We start from the raw sequence: 8,931 nt of genomic DNA on the forward strand, positions 1-8,931 counted from the left end.
ATGCATCTTTTTATTAGACAGGAAAGCCTTTTTCAGAATCCTCCCCGCAGCCTTCCCTTTGAGGTCCCATTAGCCAGGACTAGGTCACATGTACGTATTTTACCTGCAAGGGAGGCTGGGAAAGTGACTCGGGCATCTTCAGCCCTGGGAGTGGGAAGTGAGCTATGCTGGCAAGGAAGGACCAGGACGTGGTGGGAGGGCAGCCCCAGCAGAGCCTGGCACAGCCACTCTGCAGTCTATTCTATCCGCCAGATTGTAACTAGTTATATAGTCTCTAAGAAGCAAAATAATAACTGGATCAGGTTACTTTCCTGTTTAAAATGCTTCCAAACCTCCCCATTGATGCAATAAAGTTTATACTTTTCTAAGCCTGGTACTTGAAGACCCTTTATGATCTGGCCCCCAGACTCTGCTACACTCAGCTCATTCCCATTTTACTTTTTAATTAAAAAAAGATTATTTTCAGTTTCTTGGTATTTGTTTTAAAACCTCTAATTCTAGAGAAAGATAGCACTTGGTGCAGAATAGGTATGATGTGTAGCCTGTGACGAGCTCTTCTCCGGATTCCCAGAGGCCACTGCTGTTGCTCTGGCTGTCCTAGCGAGCGGGGGTGGTTGAAACAGAGAATTCGTGACCAGTGTTCCTTCCCACACAGTTCACAAGGAAGTAGCAGCGCATGGCATGAGCTATTTTGGTCCCAAGAGTGTAGGCAGAGCTGGAGGCTGTTCAGGACTTTGTGATGGCCTCTACCTCTTGATGGGGTTTCTTCAGGGCTATCACGTTCACTCTGCAGAAGCCCGAAGCCTTTGATCAACATCTTGTCCTCAGTGCTGAAAAGGTAGAGGTCTGTATTCCTCAGTTAACTAAAGAATTCTATTTTGGTGCCACAGCATTTGAAGTTGGGCTTCATGGTGAGCTTAGAGAACAGGTTACAGTTTGCCCATGTTGCCTAGAATGACCTCTTGCAGCAGCCACACAATCGTTTTTTTGTTTTTAAATTCACCTTTAGCACAAATCAGTCAACACTAGTTTCATTAATGATGAGTGTCCAAGGGGAAAGGTTGTTATTACAGTAAAGATTAATTCTTTTTTTTTTTTTTTATCCTCACCAGAGGATATTTTTCCATTTTTTGTACAGATAGAGTGGGAGGGAGAGAGAGAGAGAAACATCGACATGAAGGGACACATCGAGTGGCTGCCACCCGCACAACCAACCAGGGTCGGGGACAAACCACAACCGAAGTACATGCCCTTAGCGGGAACCGAACCTGGGTCTCTCCGGACCGCAGGCCGACGCTCTAACCGCTGAGCCAAACTGGCCAGGGCAAGATTAATTCTTGATCAAGTTGCTTAATTTCTCTGTGCCTTGCAGTTATCATCTATAAATGGGAGACAGTGAATACTGAAATATAGAAAGTACTCAGTAAGTCCTGGCTTTTACCATTATAACCTTAGGATAAGGAAGGATTCCTTAAACAAATAGACAAAAAATACAAACCACAGAAGAAAAGATTGATACTTGCAATTACAATGAAATTAAACACTGTTATACATCAATAGATTATAAAGTATGAACGATAAATCACAAACTGAGAGCATGTATTTGTCACACATATGACTGACAAAGGATTCACATCCAAAATATATACATGACTCCAAGGGGTCTGAAAAAGAGGCATTTCAAAGAGGTGCTCACCTAGACACACAAAAACATTGGATAGGGTTCCTTAAAGCAAAGATCAACCTTTTACTAAAGAAGTTATATGAGTGGGGCACGATTACCACCATGACCTGCACAGTTAAAAATTTATGATCACGTCACCCTGTGAGGTTACTTTATTTAGATTTATTTCAGCACTCCTCTTTCGTCCACACTTAGAGCCTAGGTTCGGAAAGGTAAAGGGAGTGTGGCAGATTGTTCCCAGTCCTTGATGCCCCCCAGTGCAAGGACATCTTCATTACGATTCTGCTCTTCCCAGTGATATTGGGTTTGGCTGTATGGCTTGCTTTGGAAATGTGGACAGAGCAACAATGTGACAGTTTGGGGCCGAGGCCTTAAGGGTTTCACGTTTCTGCTTGGTCTGTGCCCCATCCTGAGAAGAGTATGCCCCGACTGGCCACTGGTCCAGAGAGAATGAAGAAACCTGTGAGGCACACCTGGAGCCAGTCTTTGCACATTTGACCTGTAGGCATGTAGACAAGAAAAGAAATATTGGTTGTTATAAGCCACTGAAATTTTGAGACTATTACACAGCAAAACTGATGGATTAAGGATATTCTCAACCAGCTTCATTTACAAAATCTTGGTGAAAAACTCTGACCTGATTTGGGACGTGTGACCCATTTCTGCATCAGTTACTGAGAACCAAGGTTTGGTACTATAATTGGCCCTCCTGGGTCAGGTGCCCACGGGGTGGGGGGTAGTTGCCAAGGTGAGGAGAAGAAATGCTGAGCAGACAAAAGCAATAGCCAGTACTGTGGTATGCACAGAGCAGTGGCATGAAAACGTAGGCAAGAGAGAGGAACACAGATGAGAGTGTGTTAAATAATGCCATCGACAGCATAAAGGACGACTAGGAAAGAAATCAAATGAATTTATTGGCTTGGCAATAATGACCAATAAAAGTCATAGATGATTTTTTTCCTGAACAGTTCAGTTGAATCTTGGGGTGACTGGCAGATTATAGTTAAAAATAATATATCAATTAATTAAAATTTACTATAGGAATGCTAGTTATTACTAAGAAGGACCTTAGAAGAGGAACAGGTTAGGAGTCTGTTAAGGGAGAGCCAGGAGTTTTATTTATTTGTGCATCACTTTGAAGCCACAGGAGGCTTTGGGGAGGGGAGTGTTGGGATTGTCCACACTAGAGGGAGGTGATTCTGAAGTGGGAGAGATCCCTCCAGGGTGGATCTAGGCTGCAAGGTGGAGCACAGTCCTAGTGTGACCCTCAGGGCCTGCAGCACATTGAGTTGCATCTTTGGGAACCATGTGACCATGAAGGCAGGATCCAAGCAACGTGGAATTTAAAACAGCAGGATTTAGTGACAGATCACAAGGGAAGTGAGAGAGGCCAAGGGAGGAAAGAGCTGATAAGAATGTCTGGTCTCAGGCCTGAAGAAATAAAAACAGAGCCAGCTCTAAACACAAGTATTCAATCGACAACATGTTAATCTAGTGCCCTTTTAGGACGCTGACCTTTTCTTGACATCTGTGGAGACCTCTCTCCTTCCCCTTCCCCATCCCCTGTGCCTCTACACCCTGTCCCTCCGGCCTTTATTGACATCTGGCTGTGTAGGACTTTCCAGGGCAGTGTCCTACCCAGCCAGGTCCTCCCCAAACAGCATACTAACATGTCTCCCTCTGCCTCATCTTTAATTGTACTGTCAATAGGATATATGTATCCCCCCCCCCCTTCTCTCCCTTTCTCTCTTATTCCTTTGTTCTCTACCTTCAAAGAGGCATCTGGGAATGAATCCATGCCAAGGGACTAACATCATAGATCTTCTCCTGTGCTATTTGCTTTCCAAATGGACTTTCCTGGTAACATGACATTTTGCCCAAAGGAGTAATTTTGTCAAAGGACTAAGAATTTGTGCAGATGGAGGCAGGGCATGCAAATTGCCCCTCAGATTTTACCACATAACAGGTTTGTCATGGATGAGGCTGGTCCTGAACTGTAGAAGGTATTGAGGGAAGTTAGATAAGAATCTTACATTTAGGAATAAAACATTGCATTTTAGGTATTGACACTTGTCACAGCTGGCTCTATAAGCCATTCTATCAAAATTAAATGCAAAACAAGATTGACTTCTTCCTTGAGTAGCTCACTGGGATGGTTAATTTTATGTGTCAACAGGGTGCCCAGGTATTTAGTCAAACATTATTCTGGTTATGTCTGTGAGGGTGTTTCTGGGTGAGAGTAACATTTGAATTGGTAGACCCAGTGAAGTAGATTGATCTTCCTAATGTCGGTGGGCCTCATACAAACAGTTGAAGGTCTGAGTAGAACAAAGGACTGAGTAAGAGGGAACTGCCACTGCCTGGCCATTGAGCTAGACATTGACCTTTTTCTTTTTTCAAACTTGAACTAAAAAAATTGACTCTTCTTGGGTCTCAAGCTTGCCAGCTTTCGGACTAGGACTTATACCATCAGCTCTCTGGTTCTCAGGTCTTTGACTCGGACTGGAACTATACCATTAGCTCTCCCGGGTCTGCATGGGACTTCTCGGTCTGAGAGAAAGAGAGAGAGAGAGGAGAGGGCAGGGGGGAGAGGGGAGGGGAGGTGAGGAGAGAATATATATACATCCTAGTGACTCTGTCCCTCTGGAGAACCCCGACCAATATACCCACTTACCCAGCAGCAGTCCTGACTCCACAAACCAGCAGTGAACATTAGATAAGGAATCTAGCTTCTCTAAGTTGAAATTTTTGCTGTTGCTTTTTTAAAAATGCAAATTTTGAAAATACTTTTAAGAAACACAAATGCTTTGCCTACTTGACAAGTTTCTGTGAAGATCAAGTGAAATAACAGATGTGAGAGTGTTTATAACTACAAACTGGAGGGAAATGTGTGGCCATTTATCTAACCCTATATTTCTCACTTCAGGGCATTTTTTATATTTTATTTTTATTTTTTATCCTCACCCGAGGACATTTTTCTATTTTTTATTCAGGTAGAGTGGGAGGGAGAGAGAGGAACAGAGAGAGAGAGAGAGAAACATCAATATGAAAGAAACACATGGAGTGGCTGCCACCTGCATAACCGACCAGGGCCGGGGACAAACTGCAACCGAGGTACGCGCCCTTAGTGGGAACCGAACCCGGGTCTCTCAGGACCGCAGGCCGACGCTCTAAACGCTGAACCAAACTGGCCAAGGCACTTCAGGGCATTTTAAAAATTAATTTATTTATTTTTGTTACAGATGTTTCTCCTTTTCCCCCCATTGACACCCTCCTTCCCCTCCCTCCCCACCTTGTCCTCTGCTTTGTTGTCCATGTCCATTGTTCATGCATACATGCATATATGTTCTGTGGTTTATCTCTCCCCCACCACCCCTTCTGGGGATTGTCAGTCTGTACCCCACTTCCACATCTCTGGGACTACCCTATTCCTCAGACTGTTATGTTCATTAGATTCCACAAATAAGTGAGATCATATGATGCTTGTCTTTCTCTGTTTGACTTGTTTCGCTTAGGATGATACTTTCCAGGTCCCTCCATGTCGTCTCAAAGGATAAGAGATCTTTCTTTCTTACAGCTGCATAGTACTCCATTATGTATATGTACCACCGCTTTTTTATCCATTCTTCTACTGATGGACACTTGGGCTGTTTCCAGATCTTAGCTATTGTAAATAGTGCTGCTATGAACATGGGGGTACGTATATTCTTCCTGATTGGTGTTTTACTTGAATTAAATTTATTTTCTTTCTCCTCCTCTCCTGCTCCCTTTTCTCCACCCTCATTATCATTATCACTGCCATTATGGTCATCAACATCCAAGGGTTACTGACTGCCTGGGGCTCACATAGTTCTGTACCAGGAAGGAATTTGTAGTTCACAGAAGAAACTAGATCTGTCTCTTACTTCAGGTGGCTTCATTCCAGTTTAGGAGACAGAACATGTACATAAAGAAGTATAAACACAGTATGAACTAGGTAACTAAGTGCTGACTGCAGAAGGACATCAATCTTAGATTCCAGAAAAAGGGCCGATTGGCAGGCCGAACATGGTCTTGAAAAGCTCCAAGAAGGTTGTGATCCTTGGGCAGGACCCGAGGGAAGAGTGTGACCAAAACAAGCGTTGGGAAGGAGAGACGACATCAGGAGCAGAGAAAACCCTGAACAAAAGGGAAAGATGCCACGTGTGTGCAGGGACAGGCAGTGAGCCATGGCTGAGTGGTCACCTGTGCCACTGAACAGCTTGATGCCTGAAACAGCATCCAGAAACAGACTCAGGCCCAGATTGCTAATTAAAATGATTTTTAATGTGTGTGAAAATTTCCAGGACCAGTGTGGAGTGTCATTTGCGTCTTCTCCCAAACACGACTTCTTAAACCTGCCTAGCTGGCCACTGCTGTTCTACCAAGTTACACAGCAGTATTCTGAAAAGCCCTCTGGATTTGCACAGATGAAAAGGAAGGAAAGAAGGCTGCCTGTTTTCATGAGCGGAGCTAATGCTGTTTCTGTACTGTCTGCCCTGCTTACCTGGGTGCACAGCACTAGCGTGCCCTGGATTATAAAGAAGGCAGGGGCAGGTCTGTACTTCTCTCGCAGGGCACTGCTCAGTGCTGCACAGGATGTGGGTTTTTCCTGAGTGCTTTGGGGACACATGGAAACTGCATGTGTGAAGATACATTGTAAGCTTTGCCACCTGTCAGCCAATAGTTTTCTTTCTCCCCCTAAGAGAAGAGAGAGAGATTCTAGGAGGCACTAACCCTTCCCTCTAAAGTGTCTGGGGGTATCTGAAAATTTCTAAACATTGAGAGTTGGCTTTTACCTGCCAAACACATTTAAAAATATGTGTTTTAGCCAGGCCTGTGTGGCTTAGTGGTTGAGCACCAAGAGGTCGCCAGTTCAATTCCCAGTCAGGGCACATGCCCAGGTTGTGGGCCCGATTCCTAGTGAGGGGCACGCAGGAGGCGGCCAATCGATGTTCTCTCTCATGGGTGCTTCTATCTCTCTCTCCCACTCCCTTCCTCTCTCTCTCAAATCAATGACGAAAAAAAATATATACATATATGTATTTTATGGGAATTTTAGAGAGAGAGAATAGTTAGAAATTTCAACTGTAGGCTAGGAAAAGAATGCCTCACTTTAGTAGCTGTATGATCTTGCACAGGTTACTTCACTTTTCTGGGATTCAGATCCCTCATTTGTGTACAGACATACTTTGTTTTATTGTACTTTGCAGATCTTGCGTTTTTTATACAAATTGAAGTTTTGTGGCAGCCCTGTGATTTTTAGCATTAGCATTTTGAACAATAAAGTATTTTTAATTAAGGTATGTGTAAGGAATCGGGGGCGCCGCCGAATAAAACAGAGAAGAGACTGGAGAGCCAATCAGCCGAATAAACAGGGATCAGGCTTTATTGGGTGCACTCCGGGCGGGTTCACAGACTCCGGGGGTCGAGTCCTAGAAGCCGCACTCAATGTAGGGGCTTGTGTCTTTTATATCTGCCTGTTGCAGCTGGAATTTGTCTCTTAGAGTTTGGCCCTGCGGGGGGCTATGCATGGAGCCTATGGAATATGAATAGATAAGATGGGAGTTAATCTATAGCCTCGAGGCAGGCCATTCAGGGTGGGAGACAAGGCTGAGCAAGGAGACAATGGTCGAGCACTTTGCCTGGTGCCAGTTCCCCAGGCCATCGGACAGTATGTACATTTGTTTTAGATAAAATGCTGTTGCACATTTACTAGACTACAATATAGGGTAAACATAACTTTATATGCACTGGGAAACCAAAAAATTCATGTGATTCGCTTTATTGCAACATTTGCTTTATTGCAGTGGTCTGGAACCTAACATATACTATCTCTAAAGTCTGCCTATATAACAGGAATAATAAAACAACAGCAAAGACAATACTCCTTAGGGTTATTGTAAGGGTTAAATATGTAAGTATGAAGTCCTTAGGACAGTGGCTATACGTAGTAAATTTCCACAAACTAGAGCCTTAATGTGACTGTTCATCCACATTTGCAAGGAAATGAAGTGCAGAGCATGGAGGTTAGCCATGGGACCCTGGACTGAGGCAGAGCTGTTTCAATCTGGCCTTTGTTCCCAACCAGCTGTGTGGCCTTGAGCAAGATAAGTTACTTCCCCAAGGCTCAGTTTCTTTCTCTTTATGGGAATAATAATAGTTTCTGCTTTGTAGGATTATTAATGAATATTCAGGGAAGCAGGCTCATGTCTGATACAGAGTAAAACAGTCAACAAATTTAATCATAACAACAAACAAAATAATAACAACAATCATTGTGCTTTTTCCCACCATCCTCTTTCCCCCAAAGACGGCATAGTGAAAGGAAAGTCTCCTGATTGGGGAGAGGGGTGAACCATGTCCCCGGATAGCATCCTTGATGAGGACAAGGCCTTCTGCACCTGGCTTGTCCTGTCACTCCAATACCTGCCTAGACAGTGCCCAGCATATGGCAGACCTCTTCTATCTTCTGGGTTAGCACACAGCTCCACCCAGGAGGACATTCAGAGATCTCTTAAGTATAGACTGGCACTGTCCAATAAAAATATAATATGAGCCACATATGGAATTTTACAAGTTTTAGTAGCCACATTAAAAAGAAACAGGTGAGCCCTGGCCAGTTTGGCTCAAGAGTTAGAGCATTGGCCTACAGATGGAAGGGTCTCAGGTTCAATTCCTGACAACCAATCCTTTGATGTATCTCTCTCTCACATCAATGTTTCTCTCTCTCTCTCACTCTTCACCTCAAACTTCAGGTGTTACTGCCCCCTTTAACACACACACACACACACACGCACACACACACACACACACACACACACACATACACTTCTGTGTTAGGTTAGTTGCCTAACTTCCAGAATATGTAGTATTTAGTTCCCCCAATGCACTATGTAATCAATTCTGCTTATTCATCTGCCCACCCATCTCAAGCCCAAGGTTCCCAAGGGCAAGCATTGCATCCTTCCTGCTCATTTTTGTATTTCTAATTCCCTTACACATAGTAGGCACTCAGTAAATTAAATGAACAAATGGATTATCAGACAGGGTTGAATATAAGCAAGATCAGAGTAGTTAATTAAAGCTCTTTGAATACATGTGTGGGACGAGGATGATAGTTGATACTTCAAATGACAAGTTCAGAAGTGCTTTGAAAAATTAATTCCCTGTTGTATATGTGGATATTGTGGAATGGATGCTGAGGTTATGGTGTTGCGTTCTGATGT

This window comes from Molossus molossus, unplaced genomic scaffold, assembly GCF_014108415.1.
Source record: "Molossus molossus isolate mMolMol1 unplaced genomic scaffold, mMolMol1.p scaffold_m16_p_16, whole genome shotgun sequence".
In the NCBI taxonomy this organism is placed as follows: Eukaryota; Metazoa; Chordata; class Mammalia; order Chiroptera; family Molossidae; genus Molossus; species Molossus molossus.